At 40.4% G+C, this 12,745-nt stretch overlaps 1 pseudogene; it reads right to left on the bottom strand.

The window, feature by feature from the left end:
- Positions 1-3,214: 3,214 nt before the first annotated feature.
- Positions 3,215-8,858, bottom strand: LOC131501595 (translationally-controlled tumor protein-like; annotated as a pseudogene).
- Between the last annotated feature and the right edge of the window lie 3,887 nt (positions 8,859-12,745).

Here is a 12,745-nt window from a genome sequence, read left to right as displayed (position 1 = left end):
AGATTTTGGATACTAACCCTTTATCTGATATGTCGTTTGCAAATATCTTCTCCCATTCTGTCAATTGCCTTTTAGTTTTGCTCATTGTTTCCTTCGCTGTGGAGAAGCTTTTTATTTTGATGAGGTCCCAGTAGTTCAGTTTTGCTTTTGTTTCCCTTGCCTCTGGAGATGTGTTGAGTAAGAAGTTGCTGCAGCCAAGATCAAAGAGGTTTTTGCCTGCTTTCTCCTCGAAGATTTTGATGGCTTCCTGTCTTACATTTAGGTCTTTCATCCATTTTGAGTTTATTTTTGTGTATGGTGTAAGAAAGTGGCCAGGTTCATTTTTCTGCCTGTCACTGTCCAGTTTTCTCAGCACCACTTGCTGAAAAGACTGTCTTTATTCCATTGGATGTTCTTTCCTGCTTTGTCAAAGATTAGTTGGCCATACATTTGTGGGTCCATTTCTGGGTTCTCTATTCTGTTCCATTGATCTGAGTGTCTGTTTTTGTGCCATGTACTGTTTTTACTTGCTGTGCCCTACACGTTTCATGCACAGCAACAATCTTGGTCTGAAGGAGGCAGCAGCTCAGCCCTCAATTCCCTGATTCAAACCAGAGAGAGAAGAGCAGAATAGAACTTAATTGTAACATTATAACCTGTCTGGGGGCCTAAAGAGTGATATCTGTTTTGTCTACTCCAAAGCTCAGGTGGAAAAGTGGTAGGCATTGCTCAGGAAAGCTGCAGAGGAACTATATACCCACAGGTGCCTGAGGGAAGAGATTACAGGTGGAGATATCCAACAGACCATCTAGAGCCCCAAAGAGTAGCTGGATGAGACTGGAAAATTAAGACGTTCAGAAGTAGCTATGTATATGAGGAAATTAGTAAAGCCACACAAGCCGAGGGAAGACATATACTCAGAAGAGACATGAGAAGATCTTGAGCTTTCATCTGCAGCTGATCTCAAGGCCTAGAAAAGAGCCAGATAACTACTGAAATAATGCTCTAGTACAAAACCAGTCTGCAAAGACTAGGATAGATGGATTCTTTCAAATGCCCAATTTTCAACATCAACAAAATTACTAGACGTACAAAGAAATAGGAAAATATGACCCACTTAAAAAAAGAAAATAAATTGGCAGAAACCATCCCTGAAAAGGCACAGGCATCAGACTTACTAGACAAAGACTTTTTAAAAGTTATCTTTAAGTACACTGAAAGGGACGCCTGGGTGGCTCAGTTGGTTAAGCATCTGACTCTTGATCTTAGCTCAGGTCATTATCTCACAGTTCATGAGATCAAGCCCTGCATCGGGCTTTGTGCTGTCGTTTATACAAAAATAAATAATAATATTTAATATTTAATAATTTATATTTAAACAATAAATATATTATGTATAAATATTTAGTGTGGAGCCTCCTTCAGATTCTCTCTCCCTCTCTCTCTGCCCCTCAACCACACTCTTTCTTTCAAAATAAATAAACATTTAAAAAGTACACTGAAAGAGCTAAATAGAAACACAAAGAACTAAAGGAAATCATGAATATTTTATGTGAACAAAATGAGAATATCAACAAAGAGGTAGAAATTATAAAAAGGAACCAAAAAATATCCTGAGTTAAAAAAAATTACAATAACAATTTAAAAATAAATTAGAGGGGGCTCAATAGCAGATATGGCCAGGCAGAGAAAGAATCAGTGAACTTGATGATAGGACATGAAATTATCCAATCTGAGGAGAAAAATGAAGAAAAGTGAACAGAGATGAAGAAACATATGGGGCATCATCAAACAGATCAATATATGCTTTATGGATATTCCAGAAGGAGAAATGAGGAAGAAAGAGGCAGAGATTATTTGAAGAAATAATGACGAAGGACTTCACAAATTTGAGGAAATACATGGATCTACAAGTCCAAGAAACTCAAGGATTCCAAATAGGATTAAACCCAAGAGACTACAGCAAAACACATTAAAATCAAACTGTCAAAAGAAAAGACAAGGAATCTTGAAAGCAGCAAGAGAAAAATGATTCATCATGTGCAAGAGATGCTCAATAAAATTTGCAGCCAATTTCTTAGTAAGAACTTTGGAGGTCTAAAGGGAGTGGATTTATATATTTAAAGTGCTACAAGAAAAAGCTGTCAACTGAGAACTCTACATCCAGCAAAAATGAGGGCATAAATAAGACATTCCCAGATGAAAAAAAGCTCTGTCTCTCTCTCTCTCAAAAATAAATAAACATTAAAAAAATAAAGTAATCCCAGGGTACCTGGGTGGCTCAGTCAGTTAAGCATCTGATTCTCATGAGTTTGAGCCCTGGGTTGGGCTCCTTGCTGGCAGTTCAGAGCCTACTTGGGATTCTCTTACTTTCTCTCTCTCTCTCTCTGCCCCTCCCCTGCTCACACTCTGTCTTTCAAAATAAATAAATAAAATTTAAAAATACTTAAAGTGATCTCTACACTCAATGTGGGGCTTGAGCTCAGGACTCCAACATCAAGAGTCACGTGCTCCAAAAGCTGAGCTAGCCAGGCACCCCAAGATACTTATTTTACATTTGAGTTTTTATGCATTTTATTTTATTTAAAAAAAATTTAAATGTTTATTTTTGAGAGAGAGAGAGAGAGAATGGAGGACGGGCTGTAAGAGAGGGAGACACAGAGTCCGAAGCAGGCTCCAGGATCTGAGCTGTCAGCACAGAGTCTGATGTGGGGCTAAAACTCACAGACTGGAGATCATGACCTGAGCCAAAGTTGGACCCTTAACTGACTGAGCCACCCAGGCACACCTAAATGCATTTTATTTTTAGATAACCTACATGACATTTTTTTTTTCTTAAAAACAATGCCTCTGCTCCAAATAAATTGAAGTCAAAATTATTGAAGTGCTCAAGATGACATCAATCCTATTCGTCTAAGTCCTGGTTTGTGTGGATGAAAAGCAGAAGCCAGTTATGACAACAGGTGATATATCCAAAGTCATAGCCAGATTTGTTAACATTTTTCCATTTTTTTTTTTAAATTTTAATGTTTATTTATTTTTGAGACAGAGAGAGAGACAGAGCACGAGCAGGGCAGGAGCAGAGAGCAGGAGACACAGAATCCAAAGCAGACTCCAGGCTCTGAGCTGTCAGCACAGAGCCTGATGTGGGGCTTGAACTCACAGACCAGAAGATCATGACCTGAGCTGAAGTCGGACGCTCAACCAACTGAGCCACTCAGGTGCCCCAACATTTTTCCATTTCTAAACCATCATTTAAAAAAATCAGGTATGAGGTCACACTATTCTCACAATAGTCCAACAGAGCAACCATGCCATCTAGATTCATGTTTTCACCAATAAAGAACTGGTAGTTTTTTTGAAATTAGCAAGGGTGTGCTTGATTTGTTTTGCAGTCCCTCTCATAAAAGTTGTTAGTCTTTCTGGCCTCTGTTCTTCAAGTTTGCCGTTGATTGACTTCATGTAATCTTCTATGTACTTCTTATATGCTTCTTTTGTGAATCTGGTTTCCTGCAAGTGATGGTTCATGACAACATCAACACCAGTGGTTAATGTCCTTTTGGTACCTTCACCTTTGGGGCCTTCATCAGAGGCATTTCCACCAATGAACCAGTCATCAGTGTTACCCTCTGTCCTACTGATCCCTTCACTTCCAGGCATAGCCTGTCCATGATCTGGATTTTGTAGTTGTTGGAGAATATCTCATCATGGCTGATGAAGTCCTGGTAGATAATGATGTCTGCAGCTGGAGAGAGACAACAGTGGTGCTAGTTCAACAGGAGCAGAGAGCTCTGAGCCAGCGTGGTACAGCCGGAGTGGCACTGGGGTTGGAGGAGCAGGAGGAAAAGCCCAAGACATTCATTTCAGATCTGACGCAAATAGGTTGAAAATGAAAGAATGGAAAAGAGATTTCACGTATGGTAACCAGAAGAAGAGAGCTAAGGTAGCTAAACTAATATGAGACAAAACAGACCTTATGTCAATAATTGTTGCAAGTGACAAAGAAGGGCATTATATTGATGATAACTTCGCAAGAAGTTACCATAATTATAAACATACATGTACAAAATACCAGAAATCCAAAGTATATGAAACAAACATTGAAAGAATTGAAGGGAGAAATAAACAGCTCTACAATAGTTGGACATATCAGTGACCACTTGCAATAATAGATAGAACAATCAGACAAAAGATCAGTAATAAAATAGAAGACTTGAACAACACTATAAACCAATTAAACCTAACAGACATGCATAGAACAGTTGAACCAACAAAAGCAGAATACACATTTTTCTCAAGTGCCCATGGAATGTTCTCCAGGATAGACTATATGTTAAGCCAGAAAACAAGTCTTATTTTATTTTATTTTATTTTATTTTATTTTATTTTATTTTATTTTATTTTGTTTTATTTCTTTATTTCTGAGAGAGAGAGAGGCAGAGAGAGGAAGACCCAGAATCCGAAGCAGGGTCCAGGCTCTGAGCTGTCAGCACAGAGCCTGATGTGGGGCTTGAACCCACAAACCGCAAGATCATCACCTTAGCTGAAGTGAGACGCTACCTAGCTGCCCCAGTAACTTTAAAGAGTTTGCAATCATACATAATTTCTTTTCTGATTTCAATGGAATGATACTAGAAATCATTAACAGAAGGAAGTGTGAAAATTCACAAATATGTTGAAATTAACCACACATTCTTTTTTTTAATGTTCATTTATTTATTTATTTTTTTTGAGAGAGAGACAGAGTGTGAATGGGGGAGGGGCAGAGAGAGAGGGAGACACAGAATCCAAAACAGGCTCCAGACTCTGAGCTGTCAGCACAGAGCCCAGTGCAGGACTTGAACCCACGAACTGGGAGATCATGAGCTGAGCCGAAGTTGGATGCTTAACCAACTGAGCCACCCAGGCACCCCAAAATCATCCCTGTTTGCTGATAACATGATTTTATATGTAGAAAAGTCTAAAGAGCCACCCCACACACACACAGACACACACACACAAACGCTATAACTAATAAATTCAGCAAAATCCCAGGATACAAAAATCAACATTGAAAAATCAGTCACATTTTTCATCAGCAATGGTAACATTCTAAAAAGGAAATCGAGAACATTCCATTTACAATAGCCTCAAAAAGAATAAAATACTTAGGAACAAATCTGATCAAGAAGTCAAAAGAATTGTACATTGAAAACTACAAAACATTGCTGAAAATTAAGGAAGGTGTAAATAAATAGAAAAATTAAGATTTCCACACTACCCAAAGTGATCCTCAGATTTGATGCAATCCCCATCACAACATAATAATTTTTATTTCAGATGTAGAAAAATCCCATCCTAGAATTCATATGGAATATGAAGGGATCTTGAATAGCCAAAACAATCTTGAAAAAAAAAAATATTTGGAGGCCCACTCCCTTATTTCAAAACAAACTACAAAGCTAAAGTAATCAGAATAGTATGGTGGTATGCCTGGGTGGCTCAGTGGGTTAAGCATCAGACTCTTGGTTTTGGCTCAGGTCATGATCTCATGGTTCATGGGTTTGTGCCCCACGTCTGGCTTTGCACTCAGGATTCTCTCTCCTTCTCTCTCTGCCCTTGCCCCCACTCACATGCACTGTCTTGTTCTCTGTCTCAAAATAAACAAAACTTAAAAAAAAACTGGGGGGGGCCCTTGGTTGGCTCAGTCGGTTAAGTGTCCGACTACAGCTCAGGTCACAATCTCAAAGTTCATGAGTTCAAGCCACGTGTTGGGCTCTGTGCTGACAGTGTAGAGCTGGAGTCTGCTTCAAATTCTGTGTCTCCCTCTCTTTCTTCCCCTCCCCCACTCACACTCTGTCTCTTGTCCTCTCAAAAATAAATAAACATTAAAATTTTTTTTTAAAAACTGTGGTACTGGAATAAGGCTGACATATAGATCAATGGAAAAGAATGGAGAGCCCAGAAATAAGCCCTTGCATATATGGTTAAGTACTTTTTAACAGATGGTGCTAAGTAAACAGGATATTCACATGCAAAAGAATGAAGTTGACCCCTTACCTTACATTACATACAAAAATTAAAGTAAATCAAACACCTAAACATGAGACCTGACTTTATAAAACTCTTAGAAGCAAACATAGGAGAAAAGTTGGATTTGGCAATGATTTCTTGGATATGACCCTAAAAGCACAAGCAACAGAAGAAAAAATAGATAAACCGAACTTCATCAAAATTGAAAACTTTTGTACTTCAAAGGACACTCTCAAGAGAATGAAAAAAACTGGGAGAAAATATTTGCAAATCATGTATCTGATGAGTTGATGAAACTCATCATCAACAACAACAAAATTTAAAAACAGACAAAGAACTTGAATTTACATTTCTTCATTCTGAACTTTTCTTGACATGTTGACTTCTAGCCCCCTGTGGTACTCCAGCAGCGAGGATAAACAAGAAGGGGTCTGTGCTGCTTACCAATTTATTGCCTCTTGGCTCCAAATTCACTCTTCATTGCTTGCTTGTGCAAAAACAGAGCTGGGCCATTTAAAAGTAATGTTTCCAGGGCGCCTGGGTGGCTTAGTTAGACATCCAATTTTTGATCTCGGCTCAAGTCATGATCCCATGGTTCATGGGATCGAGCCCTGTGTTGGGCTCTGCACTGCACAAGAGCCTGCTTGGGATTCTCTCTCTACCTCTCTCCCTGCCCTTCCCCCACCTACACTATCTCTCTCTCTCTCTCTCTCTCTCTCTCTCTCTCAAAATAATTAAATAAACTTCTAAAAAATGTTTACTTATTTTTGAGAGAGAGAAAGATACGGAGTGTGAGTGGGGAAGGGGCAGAGAGGGAGACACAGAATCTGAAGCAGGCTCCAGGCTCTGAGCTGTCAACACAGAGCCCAATGCGGGGCTCAAACTCATGAACCTCAAGATCATGACCTGAGCCAGAGTCGGACGCTTCATCGACTGAACCACCCAGGCACCCCAATAAACTTTTTTAAAAAGTAATTTTTCCTTTGTCAGGTGACACAATGTTAAGCTTTGTCAGCTGTGGGCTCTGGAGAGCGATTGCATGAGGAAGGGGTTTTCCTTCTTATTCTGGTGTGTTTCAGTGGTTCCAGAAGTATGTATGGATTCCTCAGTGCCCAGCTCCTGCAACACAGAAGGCTTTTCCAGTGCCACGACTCTGCAGCTCATGTAGTTCTTCCAGAGCCTGGCTTCTGTAGTAATAGTGGTAAGCAGCACCCAGCAGCTTTCCCCTGCAACACCCTTTAGTTGTCTTTGTAGGAGGGTGCCTCCAGTGAGACACCTTTCTATGAAATGGCTTTCTTTGGGACCTCAGAAGGTAGGTTTCCAGCAAATTCTGGAGGGCAAATTTCCAGCAACTACCATTGGCACAGCACCAAGCAACTGTGCCATCCAATTTCCACAGCCACGTCCTCTCCAACTGGGTCTGGTTCTCAGGCCTAGTGCTCTACCCCAGCCTCAGAGGTGGTCAATGAACCTTATATCTGCTGATCCTATATTCTTTAGAGTTGTCTTTACTGAAATTTCTTGTGTAGTGTGTAATTCTACACATTAAACTTAAGCTGTTAAAATTACTGTATGGCTTCCATCTCCTAATTTGACCCTGACTGACACAGGGTCCCTGCCCAACATAACAAGGAAATAGGACGAACAACCTGTCACCGTTAAACAATACGCTGTGCTAAACTAGCAGTGGGACAGAGTGCTGGGGCAGCAGGTAGAAAGGTGCCTGGAAGGTCCATGAGGGCTAATGAGAGAATTAAGCTCAAAGGATGACTAGATCAGGGCGCTCCACGTTCATCATTGACACCTCCTCCTAATCTCATAATCAATCTCTGAGGTATGTCACTTCTGTCTCCCAAGTCTGGTCCATGCTTTCCACCCCAGTGTTGTTCCTCAGGCCAGGCCACCATCATCTCTGGCTGGTTTATTATGATGACCCTGTAATTGTTCTCTTTACCTCCAGGCTTGCTACGTCAGCCTGTCCTCCACACTGAAGCCAGAGTGATTCTTCTAAAAGGCAAATTTGGGTCCAAACGGTCTTTGACTAAAAACTGTTGGTGGCTGCCCATTGCCCTTAGGACAAAATCTGAACTCCTTTGTTTGGCCACAAAGCTTGGGAAGATCTGGACTTTGCTCACCTTCCCAGTTTTATCTTATGCCACCCTTCTCACATCCTTAGTCTCAAATCACATGGAATGTCAGTTTCCTTAGGGACCTTTACAAGTGCTGCTGCTTCTTCTAGGAAGCCCTCTCCCTACACCCTCCCTTACCCTTTCACCCTCATCCTTGCTTCTTCAGCTCCCCTTCAGCTGCAGCTAATATCTGCTCCTCTGAAAAGCCTTCCCAAACCTGCTCTCCCTGATCTGGCAAGGTGCTCTTTGTGTACGTTTCAGTCACACCCTGTACTGCTCTCATATCCCTTATCACAGGCTGGTAATTATCTAATGTATATGTCTCTCACGACCCTGTAAACTCCATGAGGTCAGAAACTCTTGTTCACGTTTGTTTCCTCAGCACCTATTTTAGTGCCTGCTGCATTAGGTGTTTGATAAATGCTGGGGAACAAAAAGAATGCACACGCAAAGGTGACCAGGGAGGGCATGCATAAAAGTATGTCATGTAAGCAGAGTGTAGGGACGTAGGTGGGAGTGGCTGGACTCGAAGGGCAAGCTGTGGGAAGCCAGGTTGGGAAAGGCCCTTTTGTTCACACCTAAGCAGTTTATACCATATGGTGAGGATCAAACATCCCACATTGGCTATAGGTGACTGAACTGGACTTCCAGTTCATGCATTTGATTTGACCAGGACAGTTTTAAGAACTTGCAAATATGAATGCCTTTCAGTTTGTCACAAGTCACACCAGCCCCCATGTTAACAGGCCTCCTTCCCTCATGCAAACTGGCTGTCTGCCCCACTGAGATCCGTGTTTGCTACCCCTGCAGATGGGTGGGAGGTAGCCTAGGGAGGGGAAGGATTTAAAGGAGGATTTCAGATATGAGTCCTAGAAATATAGACAGATCCACCCTCAGTAGGGAGTGTGTTTTTGAGAGTTCCTTGGGAGAAGTGAATTTATTTCATCTGAAGGGCCCTGGGAGCAAAGACAGACCCAGAAAATCAGAGGAATTGCCCACATTTTGAAGAGCTTATACCTTTAAACTGCTAAATTGGCCAGTGCCAGTCTGGGTCCACTCTCTCCTGTTTACTTTCTGAAACAAAAACTGCCCTGATGGAATCTGAAGTCAGAGCTGCAGTAGATCAACATTGACTCAGCAACCTGCCATGCTGCAAGGCCTTATGCCAGGAGCTGTGAAGGATACAAAACAGAAGGGAGAGCTGGAATCTAGCATCTCCTGGGGGAAATGACAGCCACAGACTCACACTATGACCCGTAGAGACAGTGGGCTGGTGCTTTGGCAGTGCTCTACCTTGATGAGGTCTCCACAGTACAGAATGTGGCCAACGATATTATAGGTCAAGGAACTCTAGTCTTTCATGTTCCCAACATAGGTAGGGTCTTAGGGAAAGGTTCTTTCTAAAAGAACTCCCTGGTTTTTAAGCCAGATGGTCCATTTATTAATTTGTAAATGGGACATTACCCTGGTAGTAGCCTCAAAACTCAGTTCCACTCTCCAAGGACTCCTGTCCCAATGTAAAGGTTCTTAGAAAACTAAGCTGCTGATCAGAAAGAAGCCATGAACAAGCTTCATGATCGATCTCTATCCCCAAAAAGAACACACCTCTTTAATGACCAGGAGACAGTCTCCATCAATCAAGGCCGGACAGATTGGGATGAGTTTTTAACAATTTAATTCTCCTTTTACAAAACTTCACCTAAGCTCAAGATTCTCTTAAGCACAAGCACCATCCTGTGCTTTCATGGCCTTTCCTGCATTTGTGGTTCTTGCCAAGTGAAAGCTGAGTGTTATCCTATCCTATCAAGCTGGATGAACCAAAGTTTCCCAATAGCTGACTAGAGGAAAATGATGGACAAACGTGTGCCATTCAGCACTCATAGCCCAGCATGCTGATCTCAACACCTGCCCCCCAGATGCCACCTTTCACTGCAAGTAGTTCTGGTGTGAGGCCTTTGCTTTGTAAATACCACTGGCAACAGTTCATAACAGCAGATGAAGTAGTAAATACCTCATGAATAAACTCTCTGTTCCCAATGCCAACATTAATTGGATTAATAATTTTCACGAAGATTTCAATATGTCACAATCCTAATCATATCTTCAAGTGAATAGGACAATTTCATGAAGATAAAAAAAGTTGATCCTTTCAAATTGGGCTTTCAAGAATTGTCTCTGCACAGTGTCAATAAAGTATGAGTTCTGATAATCATGAACAAACAAAACCTCACTTGAATTTCCTTTATTTTTAAGATTTTTTATTTTTAAGTAACCCCTACACCCAACGTGAGGCTTGAACCCACAATCCCAAGATCAAGAGCCATATGCTCCACTGACTGAACCAGCCTGGCACCCTTAATAATTTCATTTTGTAATACTTGCCTGTTTTGTGGTAGTTTGGGGGCTAGTTATAATTTAAACAATCAGTAGACTTTAGTTTCAGAAGTGTTTTAGGTTTATGGAAAATTGATGGAAAAGTACAGAAAGTTTCTATATACCACATTTCCCACTGTTTCCCCTACATTTGCGCCTTGTATTAGTGTCACACATTTGTTTCAACTGATGAACCAATATTGATACATTTTTATTAATTAAAGTCCAGTAGTTCACATTAGGGGTCACTCTTTGTGTAAGTACAGGCTATGTGTTTTCACAAATGTATAATGACATGTGCCCATCATTACTGTATCATAGAGTATAGTTTCATTGCCCTAAAAGTCCCCCCTATTCCACGATTTGTCCTTCTCTTCCCCTAACCTCTGGCAAAACTACAAAACTGTTAGAAGATAATATAGGTGAAAAATCTAGGTAACCTTGGGCTTGGCATTGACTTTTTAGATACAACACCAAAAGCATGATCCATGAAAGAAAGAATTGATGTTGTGCTTCATTAAAATTAAAAGTTCCTGCTCTGTGAAAGACACTGTGGAGAAAATGAAAAAATGTATCACAGACCGGGAGAAAATCTTTGCAAAACTTGATATTTGCTAAAGGACAGGTGTCCAAAATATATAAAGAAATTTTATTTATTAAAAAAAATTTAATGTTTATTTATTTTTGAGAGTGAGATAGAGCATGAGCGGGGGAGGGGCAGAGAGAGACGGAGACACAGAATCGGAAGCAGACTCCAGGCTTGGAGCTGTCAGCACAGAGCCCGACGCCGGGCTTGAACCCATGAACCATGAGATCAGGACCTGAGCCAAAGTTGGATGCTCAACTGACTGAGCCTCCTCAGTTAAAAGAACCTTTTAAATTCAGCAGTAAGAAAACTAACAGCCTGCTTAAAAATGGCAAAAGATCTGAACAGACACCTCACCAAAGAAGCTACACAGATGGCAAATATGCATGTGAAAATATGCTCAACATCATATATTATTAGAGAGTTGCAAGTGAAAACAATGACACACGACTGCACACCTATTAGAACGGCTAAATTTCCAAAACACTGACAATACCAAGCATTGGTGAGGATGTGGAGTAACAGGAACTCTCAGTCATTGCTGGTGAGAATACAAAATGGTACATTTTGGAAGACGGTATGGCAGTTTCTTACAAAACTAATTGTGATTTTTTTTAAAGTTGGAAATCAAATATATAACTTGTTTGTCAATAGTGCCATAACCGGATTTTCTTTAAGAATTAAAGAAAGCTTAAAAAGCAAGTAACGGTGGTGCGCGTGGGTGGCTTAATCCTTGAATGTCTGACTTTGGCTCTGGTCACGATCTCCGGGTTTGTGAATTCCAGCCCCACATGGAGCTGTGCTGACAGCTCAGAGCCTGGAGCCTGCTTGGAATTCTGTGTCTCCCTCTCTGCCCCTCCCCCACTCACATTCCATGTCTTTCTCTCAAAAATAAATAAACATTAAAAAAAAATTTTTTTTTAAAGAAAATCCAGCTGTCTTTTACCAAGCCAGACATTAAAGAGATATGCAAAAATGTAAAATGAGACCACTTTTCTCACTATTTTTTTGGTTTTAGAAGAGGAAGTATTTTAAAAATATTTATGTCAACATGTAAGAGTTTATTATTTTGTAATAAACAAATAAATGTTTTAAAATTCTGTGTTAAGTTCTAATATGGCAAATTTTAATAGGTATAATTAATATAAATAGAAAGCCTTAAAAATCTTCAATAAAATTTTAAAACATAAAAGGATGCTGAACCCAAAAAGTTTGACAACCATTAATTTAGTAAGCCACATGCTACTTGAAGCACTTTCTATTTTTTTTTTAAGTTTGTTTATTTAGTTTGAGAGGGAGAGAAAGAGTGTGAGTGAGCCCGGGAGCGGGGCAGAGAGAGAGGGAGGGGGAGAGAGAGAGACAGAGAGAGAATCCCAAGCAGGCTCTGAGTTGACATCAATGTGGGGCTGTAACTCTTGAACCGTGAGATCATGACCTAAGCCAAAACCAGGAGTCGGCTGCTTAACCGACTGAGCCACCCAGGTGCCCCTTGATGCACTTTCTAAAATAAGGTATAGGACAATGATAGTAAAATAAGGAAGAAAAACACAGAGGAATAAATCTAATGACTATGGATTTATATTCTTTTGATAGTATGAAGAAGCTTTTACAAAGAAAAAAGCAAACAATTTTGTACAGAAACTTCAACACATTTTGTACAATATTC

The sequence above is a fragment of the Neofelis nebulosa genome, chromosome 18 (genome assembly GCF_028018385.1).
Source record: "Neofelis nebulosa isolate mNeoNeb1 chromosome 18, mNeoNeb1.pri, whole genome shotgun sequence".
Taxonomy (NCBI): domain Eukaryota; kingdom Metazoa; phylum Chordata; class Mammalia; order Carnivora; family Felidae; genus Neofelis; species Neofelis nebulosa.
The sequence above is the reverse complement of the archived record's forward strand: the minus strand, read 5'-3'. Positions and strand labels throughout refer to the sequence as shown.